Below are 23,670 nucleotides of genomic sequence, written 5' to 3' on the forward strand. Positions count from 1 at the left end.
TCTAAGAGCTTAAGGTGAAGTCACGGCCTGAGTGGCAGGCTTGAGTTCATCCTTTTCTCTCTACAGAACTCAAGTTCCAAACCTTACATCTCTACCTGGGCAGAAAGAATCCTACATAAGTAGTAACCCATGCTTTCAAATACTAGATTACCAAGGCCGGGCCAAATTAGAGCAGACCTTGACAGTGATGCTGTCCAGTACAGTAGACAGCAGCCATTATGACCATTCAAATTTAAATTTAGTAAAATCAAAGTTCCTCAGTTACACTAGTCACATTTCAAGTGTCCAACTGTCACACATACCTTTGTATCTTTACCAAAAAAATAAAAATAAAAATAAAACAACTAGGCAAGGGCTTTTTAAATCCTTAACTACTTACAAGTAGGCAAAACTAGGCAACTAGCAACACCATTATATATTGACATGGTTTGGCTGTGTCCCCACCCAAATCTCATCTTGAATTCCTACGTGTTGTGGGAGGGACCCAGTGGGAGGTAATCAAATCATGGGGGCAGGTCTTTCCCGTGCTGTTATTGTGATAGTGAATAAGTCTCACGAGATCTGATAGTTTTAAAAGAGGAGTTTCCCTGCACAAGTTCTTCTCTTGTCTGCTGCCACATGACACATGCTTTTCACCTTTCACCATGATTGTGAGGCCTCCCCAGCCATGTGGAACTGTAAGTCCAATAAAACTCTTTCTTTTGTAAATTGCCCAGTCTAGGGGTATATCTTTATCAGCAGCATGAAAATGGACTAATACATACATGTTGTCACAAATGTACATAGATGTGGTTTCTTTGTAAAAACTTCACAATTTTTATGATTAAATTCATTTTTTCCACTTAGGTCATTAAACCATTACATTTATATCAACAGCACCAATCTACTTAGCTTAACATATGTAAATTAAACTCATATATACAGACCTTTATTTTAGATGTATCAAGGAGGTTTGCAGTTCATAGGATCTCTATAGAACCTCCTGCAAAGTGATAATGACTATGAATTTGTCTACTTTTACATATTTTGATATTTATGTTAGTACTTCATGAAGCAAGGCATAGATTTATTTTTAGAACTATATACTAGTTATAAAACATTTCTAGCTGTAAACAGGGTTATTTTTTCTGAGTCTAAAGTTAAACCTTCAGTCTCTCCAACTGTGTAACAGGGTTTTAGTGCTTCTATAATTTTGAAACTTGGGATATTTTTCAATTTCATCTTGTATACCAGAGACAGAAATATACATAAATATAATAAATCTTAAAACTTTTCATTCTTTCCTTACTAAAAACTGAAACGAACATAAACAAAGTACAAGTTTCCCAATGTATAAGAGGCTCCAAGGTTCAGAGTATTAAGTTGTTCACTGAAGATTACTGATATTCCTTTTCTCATCCAATGTTTCAAATTCAGTCTTTACTCATGACAGAGAAAGTGTAAATAACCTTCAAAGTAATTGTTTCTTTCTCTTTTTTTTGATTTATCGAACTATCTAGATATATTATTTTTTATGCTTCTGGCTTGGTATTTGCAGGCTGGTTAGAAGTATATAACAGGCCAGGTGCAGTGGCTCATGCCTGTAATCCCAGCACTCTGGGAGGCAGGCAGATCACTTGATCCACCAAGAGTTTGAGACCAGCCTGGCCAACATGGTGAAACCTCATCTCTACTAAAAATACAAAAATGAGCCAGTCATGGTGGTGTGCACCTGTAGTCCCAGCTACTCAGGAGGCTGAGGTGGGAGGATCATTTGAACCAGAGAGTCAGAGGTTGCAGCGAGCTGAGATCGCACAATTGCACTCCAGCCTGGGCAACAGAGCGAGACCCTGTCTCAAAGAAAAAAAAAAAGAATGTATATAACCATTGTTGGCCATGCTGGTTGGTGGAATACTTCTAACCCACATGGTCTAAAGCCACAGACTGTTAGACAAGGAAACTGGCCTTTGGGATTATCTTTTCAACCTTAGTATTTCATAGAAGAAGCCACTGAGGCCCAAAGAAGGGAAGAGGATGTTCTTAAACATGCAGGCAAGTTTTCACCTCAGGGCCTTTGCATTTGCTGTTCCCCCAGACACCCCAACACGGACAACTCTCTGACGTCACCTCCCTGACCACCCTCTTTAAAATCATAATGTCCTTCTCTGCCCTAGACTCCTGATCTCCCTTACTCTGCTTTTGTTTAAATAAACTTTTCATTTTAAAACAGTTTTGTTTGTATCTGTTTTTGTTTTGAGACGGAGTTTTGCTCTTTCGCCCAGGCTAGAGTGAAGTGGCACAATCTCAGCTCACTGCAACCTCTAGCCCACCGCGTTCAAGCAATTCTCCTGCCTCGGCCTCCTGAGTAGTAGGGATTATAGGCGTCTGCCATCATGCCTGGCTAATTTTTTTATTTTTAGTAGCGACGGGGTTTCCCCATGTTGCCAGGCTGGTCTCGAACTCTTGAACTCTGGTGATCTGCCCGCCTTGGCCTCCCAAAGTGCTAGGATTACAGGGATGAGCCACCACTCCCGGTCAACAGTTTTATATCTATAGAATTATTACAAAGATAATACACTCAGTTTCTATATACCCCATGCTCAGTTTCCTCTATGTAACATCTTACATTAGTATGATACATTTTTCACAATTAATGAACCAATATTGTTACATCATTATTAACTTAAGTTATACTTTCTTCAAAATTCTTCAAATTTCCCTAACGTCCTCTATCTATTCCAGGATCCTATACAAGATACCACATGACATTTAGTTGTCATGTTTCTTGGGCCTTGTCTTGGCTATGATAGTGTCTCAGACTTTACCTTTTTTTGATGTCTTTGACAGTTTTGAGGAGTACTAGTCAGGTATTTCATAGAATGTCCCTCATTTTGGATTTGTTTGATGTTTTTCTCATCATATAATATTAAGGATATATACTATGAACATGACTTACTACTGTTCACGTTAACCTTGATCACCTGGCTTGAGGTACCCTTTTTCCTTAAGCATTTACCATCTTCTAACATACCATTTAATTGACTTATTTAACATTTAGTATTTCTCTCCACTAAAATATAAGCTCTACGAGTCCAGGAATTTGTGTTCATTGTGTTCACTAATGTACCCTCAATACATGGAATAGCGTTTGGAGCGCATGCACACACACGTACTAGACACATGTTGAACAAATGTGTTGCTGTTGTGTTGCATAAGAGATAGCGCCTCATGACCTATCCACTTCTTCAAGTTAAAGTTCTTCACCAACACCCACCTGTTTCACGTGTCCATGTGAAGAGATCACCAAACTGGCTTTGTGTGAGCAACATGGCTGTTTATTTCACCTGGTTGCAGGTGGGCTGAGCCCGAAAAAGGAGTCAGCAAAAGTGGTGGGATTATCATGAGTTCTTACAGGTTTTGGGATAGGTGGTGGAGTTAAGAGCAATGTTTTGGGGACAGGGGGTGGATCTCACAAAGTACATTCTCAAGAGTGGGGAGAATTACAAAGCAACTTCTTAAGGGTGGGGGAGATTATAAAGAACCTTCTTAAGGGTGGGGGAGATTACAAAGTACATCGATCAGTTAAGGTGGGGCAGAAACAAATCACAATGGTGGAATGTCATCAGTTAAGCTATTTTCACTTCTGTGGATCTTCAGTCGCTTCAGGCCATCTGGATGTACACATGCAGGTCACTGGGGATATGATGGCTTAGCTTGGGCTCAGAGGCCTGACACCACCCACCTTGTTATTTTACTCCTCCATGCTTTTGTCCAAGCTGGGGAGCTTTTCCTAATTGCTCAGGCTCTCATAGCACCCTGGGTTTGCCACATTGTACTGAAATGATCAGCCAATCTCTCTAGATCCTACTCTAAACTCTGAGCTACTTGACTGCAGACACCATGCCCTTCTTACTTATCCTCCTATATACTCTCTGTCTTCATTCTTTTAGGCTCTGTCTTCCAACCTTACTCTTTGGAATTTCATCTTTTTCCTGAGCTCTATAGCTCTCAAATTCACTACAGTACAAGAGTCTGATGTCAAGTTTAATTTCTATAATTGAGTACTTCTTACTAGCTTGCCTCATTTGGTTTTGAAATTAATCAAAATATAATAATATATTCAGATAGGTCAAAATATAAAGGGGACCTTCGTCTGACAAAGTGAAGGGAATAAGATCAGTATGTGGGGGCAGTGTGGTTTGCCTCAGTACAAAATTGGAAATCAGGAGCTAATTAGAACTGTGTTCTAAATCTGGCTCAACCACTCACTTGCTGGGTGGCCTCTAGCAGACCATTTAACCTCTGCATGCCTTACTCAGCTACCTGTATCCCACAGAGTTGCTAATATCAAATTGCTTTGCGTGTGGATCATTCACTCGGTAGCTGCTCCAACATGCCTTTACAAATGTAAACTGCTACATAATTATGGAGCACTCCACCGGACCTCACCCATTCAACAACCACGTGTTCCTCATCTCTCCCTGGAAATCCAACAAAGGTCTGTCAGTCCAACAAAGGCAAAGTCAGCAACGAACTATTTATAATACACTGTCTTTCAGCCAAACTCAGTGACCTATAGACATTTTATCTTATATTTGTATAGAATGCCCTTTCTGTAAGAAGTGGTATTTCCCCTATTTAATAGATTGAGAAATTGAGGAAATAAAAGAGCTCAACCCAAAGAATCCTATGCATGCGTCAGAACGGATCAGTGTATTGCTATTTCCTAACTAAGAAATCTGTTGTTTACATGATCGTTATGCAAGGCTAATTAACAGGATGAATACAGTAGTTCTCCCACACAGAGACAGAAGCACTTATGAGTAATAATTCTACCCTGACTCACACAGAGATGCCGTGTCCTCCTGAGCTGGATGGTAAAAGCACTGACTTCCTCCTTCTTAGCTAAGTGACTCAGAATATTATGAGGGCCATATTATTTTAGAAGCAGCTGGACTGGGAAGAAAATTGCAATGGCAAAGATACCTAGGACAACTTATGTCTGTCCATCAATTTGCAAAAATAAGAGCCAAAGGTGATTACAAGGATGGTCCACATTGAGGGTGCTCACCTGGTCTTCACTTTGGTTTAAGGTTGTGGCTGACTGAGAATTTTTTAAGAGTTACATAATGTGAAGGATACACCACAAGAGGATCTGCCCCTAGTAATATGGCCTTTCTGGACCACAAGGCTACATGGTGATGTAAGGATGTGGATGGAGCACAGGCATGCCACAAGCAGCAGAAAAGGAAATGGTGCCAGGGTGGACCTCATAAAAAGAGCTCAGAAGGCTATCAGATGAAACAGACAGCTAGAAACACAGATGGAATCCCATTTTCATAGGTTTGGAGCAAACATTAAACGGCTACATTATATCTAAGTTTAAATGAAAGAGAAGACTATTGCCACAATACATAAAGAGCATACCATTAAAAAAATAATTTGGGCTGGAGGTGGTAGCTCACACCAGTAATCCCAGCATTTTGGGAGGCTGAGGCAGGAGGATAACCTGAGGCCAGGAGTTCAAGACCAGCCTAGGTAACACAGTGAGACCCTTTCTCTACAAACAAAAAATTAAAAATAGGCTGGGTGCGGTGGCTCATGCCTGTAATCCCAGCATTTTGGGAGGCCGAGGTGGGCAGATCACGAGGCCAGGAGATCAAGACCATCCTGGCTAACACGGTGAAACCCCGTCTCTACTAAAAACAGAAAAAACTAGCCGGGCGTGGCGGCAGGTACCTGTAGTCTCAGCTACTCGGGAGGCTGAGGCAGGAGAATGGCGTGAACCCGGGAGGCAGAGCCTGCAGTGAGCCAAGACTGAGCCACTGCACTCCAGCCTGGGTAATAGAGTGAGACTCTAGTTCAAAAAAAAAAAAAAAAAAATTAAAAATTAGTCAGGTGTGGTGGCATGTACCTATAGTCCCAGCTACTCAGGGGGCTAAGGCAAGAGGATCCCTTGAGCCCAGGAGTTCAAGGTTGCAGTAAGCTGTGATTGAACTACTACGTGCCAGCCTGGGTGACAGAGTGAGACCCTGTCTCAAAATAAATACATAAATAAAATGAAAATAATCTATATAATTTTTTTCCAGTTCTAAAAGTAATAAATACTTGTAGAAACTCTGGAAAATAGTGACAGACATGGAAAAGGAAATAAAAATCAGTCATGATCTCATAACTCAGTCAAAGTAAATCAACAGGTAGGTGTACTTTTGTCCAATATTTAATTGGAATCAAAAACTATATATACAGTTTGGGTACACTGTTTGTTTAAATGTATGCGCCAAAAAAATCAAATACCAGTAAATACTAATCTTGCCAAAAAAAAAAAAAAAAAATAGACAAAAAGAAATGTCCCAGGGAATGCTGTGCCTACTTATATCTTATACCTTACAACCTGACACAAGACCCCATTCAACTGAACTTCTCTTCTACAGCTACCAAGGGACCTCCTTGTTACACAGCCATTAGTGTTTTCCAAAGTCCTTAACCTCCTTGTGCTGTTAACTAGCCCCTTCTTAAAAGTTTCTTCCCAGGGTACTACATTCACTGAAGTTTTCTTCTCATTTCTACCCACTTAGTCTCCATCTTCTTCCTTCCCTTCCTGGTCTCATCAAATGGGGGCGTTGTCTGAGTTTCTTTTCTGGCTAGAGCTCCATGATGTTCTCCTTAAATCAATTTATCCACATGTGCAACTCCAATAACTTCTACATGCATGCTGTTCAAATTTCCACCTTCAGTCTCAATCTCAGAATTGAATTCTGGTCCTATGTTCCCAGCTATTTGTAAGACATTTCCACCTGGCTTACTAAGCTCCATTTGTCTAAAATTACACTCATTTATTTATTCAATAAGTATTTGCTGAATGCCTACTATGGGCTGGACACTGTGCTGGGCACCAGGGAAACCCTTCGATGAAGCTCCCATTGGCAATAAGGTTCAACTCTTTAACCTGACATTCTAGGCCTTTCACAATCTTGGGCTAGTTTGCCATTCCAACTTTCTACTTCAATTCACACACTCTTTACCTCCAAACTGAACGCTATTGCTCAAATGTTATGCTTTTCCAGTTATTTCAGGAAAGGTTTACAGTTATCTCTGAAATACCCTCTTCCCACCTCAACCTACTGAAATTCTATTCTTTAAGGCCCAGCTCAAATGCCACCTCTTCCGCAAGCTTTTTTGGGTCCCTGATCCAAAATGGTCTGTTCTCTCTTTAAACTGCCACAGAATATCTTTGGTACCTCCCCCATAACATATACTGCATGCTGCATGTTCCCTCTCAAATGACAACGATGACAATAATTACAAGTTATCAAAAGCCTATTTTGTGCCAGGTATATTGCTTGGTATTTCATATCTCTAAGCCCCAAAATGTATAATGTGAGTACTATCACCCTCATTTTACAAATGAGGAAGCTCAATTATATCAAGTAAACTGCCTGATATCAAGTAACACGACTACCTACTAGACTTAGAGGAACCTGAAAGCAGCAATTCTGCCCTCTTCCATTTGTATAACTCTCATTGGGCCTAGAACTGTGGTTAGTACACAGCGGGTACTCAGTAAGCATTTGTTGAATGAATAACTGAATAAACAGTATATTTTTAAGCCACTAACATCTGTAAGTATATATACCACTCTAGTTTCCTGGCAAAATTATATTTGAATTCCTTATAGGCTCGTTTCAGTAAAATTTGACATACTTTCCAAAACGTTATGTTGAACTCAAACTTTTACATTTTTTTCTTGGTAGAAAAGGCTTCCTAGCTATTAAAAACCTGGGCTTAAAAATAACATGGCAAAGATCAGGTAGCAAAAACCTCACTCAGACCTTTTATAGAAACCAAAGCACCTTTGCATTACTTAGGAATTGTCCTGTGAACCACTACAATATCAGCAACTTGGCTGGGTTCATTTTCTAACAACTTAGAGCTCAAGCTCTTTACAACACCAGTGATGAGACGTTCCCTTTGAAATAGCCCCAACAATCCACTTAAAGCATTTTTCAGCACATCTCTGCACATGTTTATTGTTTGCCACCTGCAAAATCATTGAGACATTTGCTGCCTCAGAAACCTAACTAAATATAAGCATGGCACTTTAAATCTCAGATTGCTTTGCAACTGAAGGCAGCAGTGTTACTGCACCTTTATGTCAAATTGGAAAGCCAAAGCTTCTGGCTGGGAAGCTCATTTTCATAAAAACCACCAGAGATCCAGTATGTCCTGCTCTTAGAAACAAAGCAGGAGGACACAAACTTCAGTTATGAAATGTCTACAAATGCAGACTTGATGTTTTCCATCTCCCTTTGCCTCCATGGCAGAGAACATTGACTAGAAAACAAAGGAACCACTTGAATTAGCTTTATCTTGGGACTGAGAGGAAGAAGGCAAAAACTTCCATGATAAAAACCATATCAGCCTCCAACTGCAACAGGAGTAACTGGTGAGGTACAAGTAGGTACCATCAGAGCCAAGCCAGCTAGTGTGGCTGACTGCAACGGTGAATGCAACAACAAAGAAGTACAGTGAGACCAAATATGCAAGATACCCAAAAAGGGCTGGGGAAATAGACTTAAAGATGTCATCAGTTTATATAACTATTTAGAATCTTCTACTTGAGCCTGCGTAATAGAGGTTGTGTTTCTAAATTCAATACAGGACTGTGTTTATCTAATTATCTCACAAACCTCCTAAAACTGAGGTAATCTCAGGAAAAAATCACTTGGTTTTTACAGAAAATAATCATTTTTCACATGCATGGTTTAGAATAAAGCTTATAAAGTGCTTGATAACAAATGGCCAACACACATATGAAAAAATGCTCAACATCACTAATGATCACGGAAATGCAAATCAAAACCATAATGTGATAACACCTTACTCCTGCCAAGAATGGCCATAATCAAAAAATTTAAAAAAAAATAGACGTTGGTGTGGATATAGTGAAAAGGGAACACTTCTACACTGCTGGTGGGAATGTAAGCTAGTACAACCACCATGGAAAACAGTGGGAGATTCCTTTAAGAACTAAAAGTAGAACTACAATTTGACCCAGCAATCCCACTACTGGGTATCTACCCAGAGGAAAAGAAGTCATTATACGAAAAAGACACTTGCACATGCATGTTTATCGTAGCACAATTTGCAGCTGCAAAAATGTGGAGCCAACCCAAATGCCCATCAATCAATGAATAGAAAGAAACTGTGAGATATCTATATATATAATCTATATATATAGATACATATAGATATAAATATATGTATATGATGGACTACTACTCAGCCATAAAAAGGAAACAATTAATGGCATTTGCAGCAACCTGGAGGGATTTGCAGTCTACTATTCTAAGTGAAGTAATTCAGGAATGAAAAACCAAACATCACATGTTCTCACTCATAAATGGGAGCTAAGCTATGCGGAGTCAAAGGCATAAGAATGAGAAAATAGACTTTGGGGACTTAGGGGGAAAGGGTGGGGAGGGGGTGAGGAATAAAAGACTACAAATCCGGTTCAGTGTATACTGCCTGGGGGATGGGTGCACCAAAATCTCACAAGTCACCACTAAAGAACTTAGTAACTAAATATCACCTGTTCCCCACAAACTTACGGAAATGAAAAAAAAAATTTTAAGTGCTTGATAAACTTCATTTTTCTTTTTTTTTCGAGACAGTTTCACTCTTGTTGCCCAAGCTGGAGTGCAATGGTGTGATCTCGGCTTACCACAACCTCCGCCTCCTAGGTTCAAGTGATTGTCCTGCTCAGCCTCCCGAGTAACTGGCATTACAGGTGCCCACCACCACGCCTGGCTAATTTTTTGTATTTTTAGTAGAGACAGGGTTTCATCATATCGGCCAGGCTGGTCTCGAATTCCTGACCTCAGGTGATCCACCCACCTCGGCCTCCCAAAGTGCCGGGATTACAGGGGTGAGCCACCGCAACTGGCCTCTTTAATAACTTCTTAATAAACACTTGTAGTAATCTCAAAAAAGAGAGGTGAGTAAAGTACTGGCACTATTTTAAAGATGATGAAAGAGAACCCAAGATGATTCATTTATTGTCAATTGTGTTCCCAAAGAGAAGAAAACGAAGTTCCTCAAATTCTTGTCTAATTACTGAGTCCTCTGGGCCACCCAAGTTCAATTACATTTTAAATCACCTTAAATCACACAGGGGCCCTGATGTTGGTAGAAGGACCATAAACAAGGAGTGAGTAGGCTGAATCCAACCCCTGAGCTACTCAGAGTACGTATTGAGTTTGTTCAGTGTGAGAGAAGTGTGGCAATAGGAAGAACATAAATTTATAACACCAGGAAAGGGTCATGTCCCCACACTGCCTTCTAAGCTAACTGACATCCAGCAAGTCAGGCTGACTCAGGGCTTCTGTGCCCTTCTTATCTGCAAAATGGAAGTCCTGCCAATGCCTGCTGCCTTCTACCTGAGAAAGCAGAGAAGCACAATATGGACAAAGCATGTGAAAGTTCTTTATCAACTCTAAAACAATGACTATTCCTATTAGTTAGCTGATTTCTAACCACATAACCATTTATCCTCAACAAGCATTTATAGAGGACAGACCAAGTACCCAAACACTATGTGAGATATTAGAGACACAAAACACAGCTCCTGCTCTTGAAGAGCTAAATAGCTAGTGGAGAGTGAGACACAAAACCAAGTATAAAAAGCACTTCAACAGAAGTATATAAAACGTGTTATACAAGCACAAATAAGGAATCATTACTAACTAAGGGACAATAAAGAATCTTACAAGTAACAGAACACAATTAAACGACAATGATAGATATACAGAGATTACTTTAGTCGAAAGAAATCAGAAACAAAGGAAACAAAAACATACAACAAAACCAATCATACCTGCTCCAGAAATCATGCTGCAGGCCAGGCGCGGTGGCTCATGCCTATAATCCCAGCACTTTGGGAGGCCAAGGCAGGCGGATCAAGAGGTCAGGAGTTCCAGACCAGCCTGGCCAACATAATGAAACCCCATCTCTACTAAAAGTACAAAAGTTAGCTGGGCATGGTGGCATGCACCTGTAGTCCCAGTTACTGAGGAGGCTGAGGCAGGAGAATTGCTTGAACCCGGGAGGCGGAAGTTGTGGTGAGCCGAGATCATGCCACTGCACTCCAGCCTGGGCAACAGAGCAAGACTCTGTCTCAAAAAGAAAAACAAAACAAAACAAAAGAAATCATGCTGCTTCTGGCATGAAGCTGTCAGCCTACAATAACAACCTCAAAGGTTCCACTAAAGAGTGAGCACTATGTGAACTAACCACACACGGAAGGCAAGCATGCAAAGGCCTTCTTCACAAGCTGTTCAAGTCGTTCTGACCCACAGACACAGTCTTGTCCAATAGAAGGCCTTTGCTGGGTGGTGAGGGTGTCATGGCAAATGAATAATTCCCTCACTTCCTGTTGACTTTAACTCTTTTGGTCACTGCAGCTCACCAGCAGAAGGGAGAATACTTACAACTTTAACCTTCAAAAAAACAACCAGCTTATGGCTTAGCACACACTCACAAAACCAGTTTCCATGGGCATTCAGAGTAAATGTATGAGAGAAGTAATTAGTTGATTTATTTTCTGTCTCTGCTGAACTCGAACCTGCTAAAAAGTAAGCCTAGGTCTTTGTTAACTGGCATCCCAAGAGTACTAGACCAATGGTAAGATCTAAGCAAAAAGGTGACTCACCTCTTGTTTGAAAGGGCAGACATACTCAGCAGTGATGGGCTGCATCTATGACCTCTCCCTCCCTTTTGGACTTAATCTGTGACAACAACCTTGGCTACCAATCAGCCTCTTAACTAATTTAGTCAGGAAACAAGCAAGGCTGGCAAAGGCAGACAAAACACTGTCTCTGACCCTCAAAGATAAGCACAAGATAAGACAATAACAGAATGAGTCTCTGTCATTTAACTATGTACAAATTGAAGGACAGAAAAATCTCTGCCCATCACACAGGACGGAAGAAAACCGTATAAGGTATGAAGGATAAGAATAGTAGGAACTGGCCAGGTGCAGTGGCTCACGCCTGTAATCCCAGTACTTTGGGAGGACGAGGCAGGCGGATCACCTGAGGTCAGGAGTTTGAGACCAGCCTGGTCAACATGGTGAAACCCCGTCTCTACTAAAAACACAAAAATTAGCTGGCCCTGGTGGCAGGTGTCTGTAATCCTAGCTACTCGGGAGGCTGAGGCAGGAGAATCACTTGAACCCGGGAGGCGGAGGTTGCAGTGGGCTAAGATTGCACCACTGCACTCTGGCCTGGGCCACAGAGTAACACTCCATCTCAAAAAAAAAAAGAGTAGTAGGAACTATGTTTTCATTCCCCTAATCTGGGTTTACATTAAAACAGTTTCTGAATTTCTTTTATTAGGGACTATTACCGTTAGCATGGCATAGATTTTATCAAACAATGTGTGAACATTCTGGAGTTGAATTCTGGAGCTCTGATTGATCCATACTTCTTGGATTGTTTTGCTCTGACATCAGGATGATAGGCATATGATAGCTGGGAATAAATAGCTGAATCAGGCACTGCTATGGCTATGCTAAACTCTTTAAACATGTCCTGCAGAGGACTCCTTCAATGTGGATGGACACATTTTAAAGGTTGAATGATGTATTTGATAAAATGTTTAACAACAAAATATAGTTCTTATAAGCCCTAATCTAAGACCAAGATTAAAAAGTTATAGCTAATATTTATTGCATACTTACTAAAGTACTTACTACTTAACATATGTTAAGCCCTCTACTGCATTATGTTGTTAAATCCTCACAACCACCCTATTAGAAAGCTGCTATTATTACTACTTTACAGATAAGGAAACTGAGATTTAAAAAGATGAAGTTACTTGTCTAGGAAAATATGGTCAGTGAGTAGAAACAAGACTCTAAGATACACACACAGCCCCATATGACAATTCAGAGCAAATTAATTACCCTGGGACAATATGGCTAAAATTTTAGTACATGAACATGGTGCTTCAAATTTTAGTGTCAAATGCCAGCAACTATATTACTTATTTCCAAATATGTTTCTTAATCCCATGACCCAGAGAGTTAATTGCTAAATATCACATGTACACCTGGGGAAGTAGTTTATACTTAATTTGAAAAAAAAATCACCTCTATAATACTTCTATGTTATTATTATAAGTTCTCTAAGGGAATGGTAGAAGACAGGTTCCTGAACAAACACAGTAAAAAGCTGTTCTCTAAATAGCTAACCTCAATTGTCTTAGTGACCTTGGACACATTACTTGGAATGTTTGCAAGGGTATAATAACTGTGACTTCATTTAGGCAAAACAAGTGCTTCTGCAAATGTTTACATGGTCCTAATTGCCCAAACCTTTTACTAGTGTTTCCCTGCGACATCATTTTTCATTTAGCCAATAAATAGAAACACTTGTAAAAATGTTTGCTTAAAACAACCTGCAAACAAATGTTTCTGTCAAAAGAATTAAAAGAAATATTTCAAATTAGATGTTATGATCAATAATTCAAACATATTTTGATGATTAAGGCATACTGAAATAAATTGCTGACCAGGCACAGTGGCTCATGCCTGTAATCCCAGCACTTTGGGAGGCCAAGGCAGGCGGATCACCTGAGGTCAGGAGTTCAAGACCAGCCCGGCCAAAATGGAGAAACCCCGTCTCTACTAAAAATACAAAAATTAGTTGGCTGTGATGGTGGGTGCCTGTAATCCCAGCTACTCAGGAGGCTGAGGCAGGAGAATCTCTAGAACCCATGAGGCAGAGGTTGCAGTGAGCCGAGATCACGCCATTGCACTCTAGCCTGGGGGACAGGGAGAGACTCCATCTCAAAATAAATAAATAAATTAATTAAATAAATAAACTGCCTCCTTCTAAAACTAACTTGACTTTTTTTGGGGGGACAGGCAAATATCAATGTATGTGGGGTTCAAACAAAATAACAAAATTGACCCACAACCTTCTGTCTTGTTTCTATAATCTACTAAAAGATGATATGCTGGCTGGGTGTGGTGGTTCACACCTATAATCCCAGCACTTTGGGAGGCGGTGGCAGGTGGATTTCCTGAGCTCAGGAGTTCGAGATCAGCCTGGGGAACAGGGTGAAACCCTGTCTCTATCCAAAATACAAAAACCTAGCCAGGCATGGTGGTGTATGGCAGTGGTCCCAGCTACTCAGGAGGCTAAGGTGGGAGGACTGCGGGAGCCTGGGAAGCAGAGATTGCAGTGAGCCGAGATCGAGCCACTGTACTCCAACCTGGGTGACAGAGTGAGACCCTGTTTAAAATACATATATATATATATATATATATATGCCCTGGTTTCATATTACCATACTACCATGAAAATACAGAGGCCATAGCTAACCTTTCAGCGTAGGGCAACCACTTTTGAACCACAATATTTGGAATTAGCCAATCTGGGCCTCAACTTTCTATGTATCATTATGAGAAGTTTGATTCTGGACAAGCGACTTGAATCTGAATTTCAGTTACTCTGTATCCATGGGGGACTGGTTCCAGGACCCCCTCAGGTACTAAAATCCACAGATGCTCAAGTCCCTTATAGAAAATTGTGTAATATTTGCATACAACCTACGCACATCCTCCCGTAAGTCATCTCTAGGTTACTTACAATATCTATTACAGTGCCTGCACATCCTCTCATCTGGTGGAGTCAATGTGGTATTCAGCATTTAGCAAACTCAAGTTTTGCCTTTTAGATCTTTGTGGAATTTCTTTTTCCTAATATTTTTGATCCATGGTTGGCTGAATCTGCAGATGTGGAACCCACAGATGCAGGGGGCCAACTGTAATTTGTCTGTGATGTAGGGCAAATAAGGATACCTCTCTCACCTTTTTCAGAGTGCAAATCAAATAACATAATGTAGTGTTTTATGAACTCCAAAGCAGTGTACAGGATGCCCATCAGTTGTCTGATACCAACGAAAAGGTCACCACATTCTCTTTGATCTCCATTATAAATCAACGAACTGGTGAAGGGAGTGGCGACAGCACTCGGTTTAGGAAGCTTCGAAATAAGGTTTTAATCTACTCAAGGTTCCTCCAGCATTTTCAAGGCAGTAGGAGTTGCTGTGCATCAGCTTTTCTGGTGGTCTTGGAAAGGACGGATTCAGTGGCGCAAGTGTTGCAGTGTTGCATAAAAATTCAAAAGGAATATCTCTTCTCAAAAAAGTAAAAAACGAATAAAACCCATCTTTGCCGCCCAAGTTTCCCCATAGCTAGGATATTTTCCCCTTCCTCTCTTTTTTTTTTTTGTAAGTTTCTTGAAGAAACTTGTTCTTTATACTTTCTGACTCCATTTCTCATTGCCCATTCATTCTCCCCTCAAGAAGCAGTCTGATTCTGCCCCAGCTGAAACTTCACAGGAAAAGGTCACCAATGATTTTCTTTTTGCTAAACCCTAAAGACTTTTCACTCAGCATCTGACCTAACCACACAGCAGTATTTGACCTACTGAACACCCACTCCTTGCACTCTCTCATGAATTCACGGATGCTCTCTCCTGGTATTTCTCCAACTCTGGAGGCTCCTCCCACTACCTTCTATGGGCTCCCCTTCCTATGCCCATATTGTACATGTGGGTATTCCTGTTTTGCCCATAACCCTCTTATCTGGTTCCTCGTCTGCCCTCCCTGAGTGATCTTCATCCTGTGGCTTCAGCTGCAATTTACGTGGCAGACAAGAAACATATTACTCTCTGGCCAGGCACAGTGGTTCACGCCTGTAATCCCAGCCCTTTGGGAGGCCAAGGCAGGTGGATCACGAGGTCAAGAGATCGAGATGATCCTGGCCAACATGGTGAAACCTCGTCTCTACCAAAAATACAAAAATTAGCTGGGGGTGGTGTCACGCGCCTGTAGTCCCAGCTACTCGAAAGGCTGAGGCAGGAGAATTGCTTGAACCTGGAAGGCGGAAGTTGCAGTGAGCCGAGATCACGCCACTGCACTCCAGCCTGGCGACAGAGCGAGACTCTGTCCCAAAAAGAAAAAAAAAAAAAGAAACGTATTACTCTCAAGCTCTAGACCTGCATATGCAACACTGAACTCATCTTATCTCAAAACTGCCCCTCCACTCAGCATTCACCATAGAGTAAAGGACATATCCTCTGTCACCAAAAGATAAACATCATTCTTGAGCCTTCTGGCTCCCTCACCTGCAATCACTCCAAATCAGCAAGTCATATGAATTCTCATCTACAGCATTGGCTACATCTACCCATTTCTCTGTCTCCACTGCCTTCATTCAATCACCACCATCCAATCTTCTTCCCTTCAGTCTTACCCTCCTCTAATCCATTCACCACACTGCAACCAAAATGTTCTTTCCAAAATTAAAACCTATTGCCATTTGGATAAACTACACACATCTTAACATTACCTGAAAGAGTTTATGGCCACCTACCTTCTTGGCCTTATCTCTTTAATCTCTCTCTCTACCCCTACCCTCACCCCACACCCACTCCCACCTCACCCCCACTCTATATCTACCTATAAAGAATTTATACAGGCCAGGAGCAGTAGCTGATGCCCGTAATCCCAGCACTTTCAGCTGTGATTGTGCCACTGCATCTCAAAAAAGAAAAAAAAAAAGATTTACAGAAACTGGAACCAGGTGCGGTGCCTCACACCTGTAATCCCGGCACTTTGGGAGGCCAAGATGGGAGGATTGCTGGAGGCTAGGGGTTCAAGACCATCCTGAGCAACATAGTGAGACCCCATCTCTACAAAAAAATTTTTAAAAGTTAACTAGGCATGGGGGTGTGAACCTACAGTCCCACCTACGCAGTAGGCTGAGGTAGGAGGATCGCTTGGGCTCAGGAGTTTGAGGCTGCAGTGAGCTATGATCACATCACTGCACGCCAGCTTGGGCAATAGAATAAGACCTTGTCTGAAAACAAAACCAAACCTGGAATTTTCCACATGCTTTCTCACCTATCTTGTTTCCTCTGCCTGGAACACTGTTTTCCACCACCATCACCCTCATCTTCTTTATCACCAGTCCCCTCCTTACCTCCCACCCACACACAAACAATCTGGCTAAGTGTAATTCAGCTGTCCGGTCCTTGATGAGGAATCACATCTCTCCTGACCTCCAGGTCCATTTTGAATGGCCTCTTATATGCTACCACAGCACCCAGATTTCCTCCACTATTATGCATCTCAAACTATTTTTTTTAACTTTATAATTTTTTACCATTGGTATAAACCATACACATCTTAACATTACCTGAAAGCGCTCTTCACAGATTTGCATGTCATCCCTGCACAGAAGCCAGGCTAATCTCTGTGTTGTTCCAGTTTTAAGGTATGTGCTGCCGAAGTGAGCACACAAGTTATTTTCAAATGGCTTGTTTACTGTTGGTCTCCCCCACTAGACTGTAAACTTCATGAAGGCATGGACTGTGCCTGTCTTGTTCATTCCTACCTCCAAGTACTGTGCCATGGCACAAAACAAGTGCTCAATCCTTACATGCTGAATCAACAAATCAATGAATCCCTGAAGGTGGAAGAGAAGCTGTTCTGGAAAAGTGATAATGCTGGTAAACGTGGATCAAGAACATGTAGGAGGAGATCATTCAGCTAATTTCCTGGAACAAAAAATCTGCTAGTTATATATCTGATGTTTCTAACCTATAACACATGTTTTTTGTTCTGTGACTGAAAAATCAACATTTATATAATCACACCTACAGAATACAAGGTGAAGTAGATATTTAACAATTTCCCAGTTATATAAGTATTCACAGGTAAACTGGATAATGCCAGATAGAACAGCTTTAGTTTGTACTGAATTATAAACTGGTTATACTAGGCAGGAGAACTGGATAAATAAATCTCTACCATGGTCACAAATGTGGCATATCATATGATTGGGGGATTCTATTTGAACCACATAACTCAAATGAACAATTAATGAGTGTATGAAAAACAAACAAAATGTTAATGAAAACAGCATGCCTGCCATCTTAATGCAATGGCCTCCATATTTTGACTTTGGCTTTTGCTCATAACTCATACTGTCATCAAGATTAATTACTTATGGAACAAATAAAACTTTTACCTTGTCAGCACGAAGGCAAATTATGCATGTTTTTCAATGTCTGGTATGATCCACAGTAGCCAATGAAACAGAGCAAACATAACGCATGGAATTTATTGCTGGTGGTCATTTTTAATCACACTGTCACTCAGCACTGAGTTCTCTGAATTAATTGGCTTGCGTCAGAAACTCCAAGCTAGGATGTAGTTCAGTTCCTTATGAACCAAATGCCAAATGTACTCTAAAAGGAGAAAGCAAGAAGAAAAAAGCAACTCCTTGCTATCTAGATATCCCTGCAGACTTTTTCTTTTAAGGGCTTAACATTTGCTGAAGCAAATCAGCATTTGGCCAGCAACCGATGGGGCCACAGACACTCTCTGTACTTTTCTAGGGGTGTTGGGGGACAGGGTGACGTGAAATAGGATAGGATGACAATGGGAAAATAAAAGTAACAGCAGCAGTAGCTTGGTACTGCTGGTAACTGTCTAGAGATAAAGAATCCTAAAAAACCTGCCCAATCTAACCTTCTCCAAGTTCCCATTAAAGTCAGGTCTTTTGAAACCAGTAATTAAATTAGTACCTGTCTACCTGCCTACTTTTTTATATGTAAATGAATGACTTCAAGTCTTAAGCAAAGGCTATATACAAGATTAAACTGTAATAGAGTATGTCAAGTATCTCATAAATATTCAGTAAATATTAGCCTTGGATGTTTTTTAATGAAGACGTTACTGGGCTAGGGCCAGCTTGGTTTTCCTAATCAGGCACCATTTTTTTCCGTAAATGGTTACATATTCTTCACAGTTGTTTTCCACTAGTATAATTAACCTGAGTCCTTAGCCCAAAACCTACATCCGTCAATCTATAAGAAAACAAAATACTTTTAATGAACATTCAGCTATGTGCCTACTTTTTCTATTATTTCTCTGTGACATTCAGTGATCCTTCTACCATGAAACTTTCACTTATTACCCTACTGAGAAATAAGTTTCCAACTTTATTTTCAATCTTTTCAATAATAATGTTTTCTATATCTTGTTTTCTTTAAAAAATCACTTTCTGCCACATACTTATCTATGGGTTTTATTATCTCCAGTATTTGACTGTATAGTGTTTTATAGTCATTGTATTCCCCACAATGTAGAGACTTAACAGCTTTTAAAATAATATTTATTGAGTTCTGTGATTATAAATAAGTACTACATGTTCATTGCTTGTCATTTTGAAAATATGGAAGAGAATAAAGGGCAAAATAAACAATGCCTATTCACCCTCCACTGGAAAAAAAGCACTGCCCCATTGTGGCCCTTTCAGCCCTTACGTAGATTTTGTTTTTTTAAACATAGTTCAGAGCTTACTATAGATACGCATTTTTTCCCAACTAGCAATCATTTCCACAACTAGCAAACACCTTTCCACACTTTTAAACTTCATTAAGAAATCCTTGGCTGAGCGTGGTGGCTCATGCCTGTAATCCCAACACTTTGGGAGGCCGAGGTGGGCAGATCACGAGGTCAGGAGTTCAAGACCAGCATGACCAACATGGTGAAACCCCGTCTCTACTAAAGAATACAAAAATTAGCCGGGTGTGGTAGCACACGCCTGTAATCCCAGCTACTTAGGAGGCTGAGGCAGGAGAATCACTTGAACCCGGGAGGCAGAGGTTGCAGTGAGCCAAGATTGCACCACTGCACTCCAGCCTGGGTGACAGACTGAGACTGTCTCAAAAAAAAAAAAGAAAGAAAGAAATCCTTTTGGCCGGGCATGGTGGCTCACACCTGTAATCCCAGCACTTTGGGAGGCCAAGGCAGGTGGATCACGAGGTCAGGAGATTGATACCATCCTGTGAATGGTGAAACCCCATCGCCACTAAAAATACAAAAAATTAGCCAGGCGTGGTGGCGGGTGCCTGTAGTCCCAGCTACTCGGGAGGCTGAGGCGGGAGAATGGCGTGAACCCGGGAGGCAGAGCTTGCAGTGAGCCAAGATCGCGCCACTGCACTCCAGCCTGGGCGACACAGCGAGACTCCATCTCAAAAAAATAAAAATTAAAAAAAAAATCCTTTTTAGTGTCTATATAACACTGTATCTATTGATGACACCATAATTTGTTCCCCTGTTTTGGGGCATTCAGGTTATTACACATGTTTTTTTCTAAATAAAGTTATATTGAGCATCTTTGAACATTAAGTTCTAAAATATTTCTGAAAAATTCCTTTGGATGGACTCTAGAAGTGGAATTAACTGGGTCAAAAGGTAGGAGCATCATTGAGGCTTTTCATACATTCAGCAATGAGCTGTTTGGAAAGGTTACAGCAATTGTGCATCCCTCCTAGCATTTGCAAGTGTCTGCTGCGCTGCACACTAACTGGTGTGGAGGAGTTTTGAAAATTTATGTTAATTTGAGATTTGGAAAAAATGATACTTTGCTATTGTTTCAATTTTTCTTTCTGTATTAGTTTTCTATGGTTGCATAACAAATTTCTACAAACTTAAGTAGCTTAAAACAACACCTATTTATTTTCTCACAGTTCTGAAGGTCAGAAGCCTGGATGGGCTTGGCTGGGTTTTCTGCTCAGATTCTCTCCCACAAGGCTGAGATCAAGGTAGTGGCCAGGCTGGGTTCTTATCTATTAATAGAAACTCAGGTAAATAATCCAGTTATAAGCTTATTGGAATTGTTGACATAATCTAGTTTCTCGTGGCCTATGTCAGAGGTCCCCATTTCTTTCTATGCTGGTTGTTGCTGGGGCCATCCTCACCAACTTTAGGCCTCCAGTACTCCTCAAGGCTGCCCAAATTCCCTCTCAACAGTTCCCCTCCACCTTCGAAGCCGCAACACAGCATGTTGAGTCCTCCTGCTTTAAGTCTCTCCAATTTCCCAGACAGAGAAAGCTCTCAACATTCATGGGCTCCTGTGATTAGATTAGACCCACCCAGAAAATCGCACCATTTTAAATTCAACTGTGCCACATAACATAATCAAGAAAGTGGCATCTTATTATATGCACAGGTTTCACAGATTACAGAGAGCAATTTTAGTAGAAAGGCATTTTTAGAATTCTGCCTGCCACAGAGTCTTAGGTGTTGTTTCTTATCATTTGTTTGTGTTCTTTATAATTAAATCTCAATGACACAAATCTACTAAAAAAGTGAATCTTACTGATGACTGCAGAAGCTGCATTTCCATAATGGCAAAGGCAACTAACTGTGAATGGGACTGCAGCATGCTAATAAAATTTTGAAAACATAAGTTTGCTAACACTGGTATTTAAAAGTTTTAAACTGTTGTAAAATACGTATAATATGAAATTTACCATATTAACCTTTTTTTTTTTTTTTTTTAAAGACGTGGTCTTGCTCTGTTGCCCAGGCTGGTGTGCAGTGGCGTAATCATACCTCACTTAACCTCCAACTCTTGGGTTCAAGCAATGCCCCTGCCTCAGCCTCCCAAAGCACTGGAATTACAGGCCTGAGCCATCATACCCAACCCCATCTTAACCATTTTTAAGTGTACAGTTCAGTATTGTTAAGTACATTCACACTGTTGTGCAGCCAATTTCCAGAACTTTTCATTTTGCAAAACTGAAACTCTATACCCATTAAACCAGGGGTCCCCAACCCCCATGCCTGCAGACTAGTACTGGTCCATGGCCTGTTAGGAACTGGGCCACACGGCAGCTGAGCAATGGACCAGCCACACATTACCGTCTGAGCTCCGCCTCCTATCAGATGGGCAGCAGCATTAGATTCTTTTGCAAACCTTATTGTGAACTGTGCATGTGAGGGATCTAGGTTGCACACTCCTTATGAGGATCTAATGCCTAATGATCTGAGGTGGAACAGTTTCATCCCGAAACTATCCTCCCTCTACTCCCCGACCCCACGCCACCCCCTCTGTGGAAAAATGGTCTTCTGGTCCCTGGTGCCTAAAAGGCTGGGGACCGCAGCACTAAACAACAAATCCTCCATTGCCTCCCTCCCTCCAGGCCCTGGTAATCACCATTCCATTTTCAACACTGGCATATTTTTATTTTATATATTTATTAACAAACATGTATATAGCAATTACTATATGCCAGGTACTGTTCTAAGCCTTGAGCTCAGGAGTTCAAGACCAGCCTGGACAACATGGCAAAACCCTGCCTCTACCAAATGTACAAAAGTTAGCCAGCTGTGGTGGCGTGTGCCTATGGTTCCAGCCACACGGGAGGCTGAGGTGGGAGGATCGCTTGAGTCCAGGAAATCGAGACTGCAGTGAGCCATGATGATGCCACTGTACTCCAGCCTGAGTGACAGAGTAAGACCCTGTCTCAAAATAAAATAAAATAAAATAACAATAATAAAAACCCTAATGAGGTCAATACTGTTATTATTCCCATTCTACAGATCAGGAAACAGAAGAGCTAAGTAAACTGCCCAAGATTACACAACTAGGAAGTGACCAAGCAAGAATTCAAACTGAAGGAGTCTGGCTTTATAGTTTTTGCTATAAACCATGACACTGTAAAAATATTCACTGTAAAGAAAAACTCATCAGGAATTAGTATCATTTCTTCTATGCATATCTATCTATTGTAGGTGCAATTTAACCTAATATTCATCTCCTGTCTAAAAGACTATGTGACCAAGGTTACAAATGTCAATTGACATTTTTAGAGACCATATATATATATAGCCCAGCTTTTGTTAAGGCATTTTCTTGAAGTCAGTCAAACAAAAACTGCCTTGTATTTTAAGTATGCCAATTATAATTTACATGTAGTATTTTATAATAAAATACTTTATAAATACAAATCACAACTCACTACGATTACTTAAATTAAAATACAAAGAAAAAAAATCCAGCTGTTTCTCTCTGGTTCCTTCCAAGGAAGAAAAAAGGAGAGAAATAAACTTCTAAATAAGTTTACAACAGCATGGCTCAATCTCAGCTTAACCTGGTAAATTCAAATTTGTCTTGCTTTGCAAGGTGTACATCCAGACCAGTCTCAATTTGTCATCCAAATATATATCTCAGTAGTAACTTATTTTTATTTAAGGGATGGGTGTGAGATTTCCTTCTCTTGATTTTTTAGCTTAATAATTATTTCCTACAAGATCAAACCATGCTTGTCATCAGTCATGTGGTGTCATTTACTATACGTTAAAAACGGACAGAGTCGACAGAAAGAACAATCGTTTTCTGGAAGCCCCAGCCTGATGTAGGTTAAAAGCTCTGCTGGGGTTTGGTTTTATAATCCCCAGGAGGTGATAGCAGGGGTACTAATAACGCACTCAACGAGGTCACGTACTATTTCAACTACTTTCTCCTCCTATTATATACCTGATTCACAAAAACAAGCAGACAATGCATCATGTAATCTCCCGTCACCCATTAGCCATTGCAATGTGGTACAATCTCCAGCACGAAATAAAAACCTGGGCATGGGAGAAACAGCAAAATCACCGCTACCCCAGGAGCTGCTCAGATATTTACAATGCTGTCGTCCCCACCCCATCCCCCAAACTGGCCGGCCAGGCAGCACAGAAGCAGACGGATGCTCACCCGGGCGCCGGCTGCTACTCTCCCTTCACCTGCGGGGCCTGCAGTCCGCTGCTGGCGGGGGC

General features: G+C 40.9%; 1 protein-coding gene across 2 annotated transcripts in view; it reads right to left on the reverse strand.

Moving 5' to 3' along the window:
* Positions 1 to 23,670, reverse strand: part of PLEKHM3 (pleckstrin homology domain containing, family M, member 3) — a 196,635-nt gene that overhangs the window by 172,520 nt on the left and 445 nt on the right. The window lies entirely within an intron of this gene.

Source organism: Mandrillus leucophaeus, unplaced genomic scaffold, assembly GCF_000951045.1.
Source record: "Mandrillus leucophaeus isolate KB7577 unplaced genomic scaffold, Mleu.le_1.0 Scaffold436, whole genome shotgun sequence".
NCBI classification, from domain to species: domain Eukaryota; kingdom Metazoa; phylum Chordata; class Mammalia; order Primates; family Cercopithecidae; genus Mandrillus; species Mandrillus leucophaeus.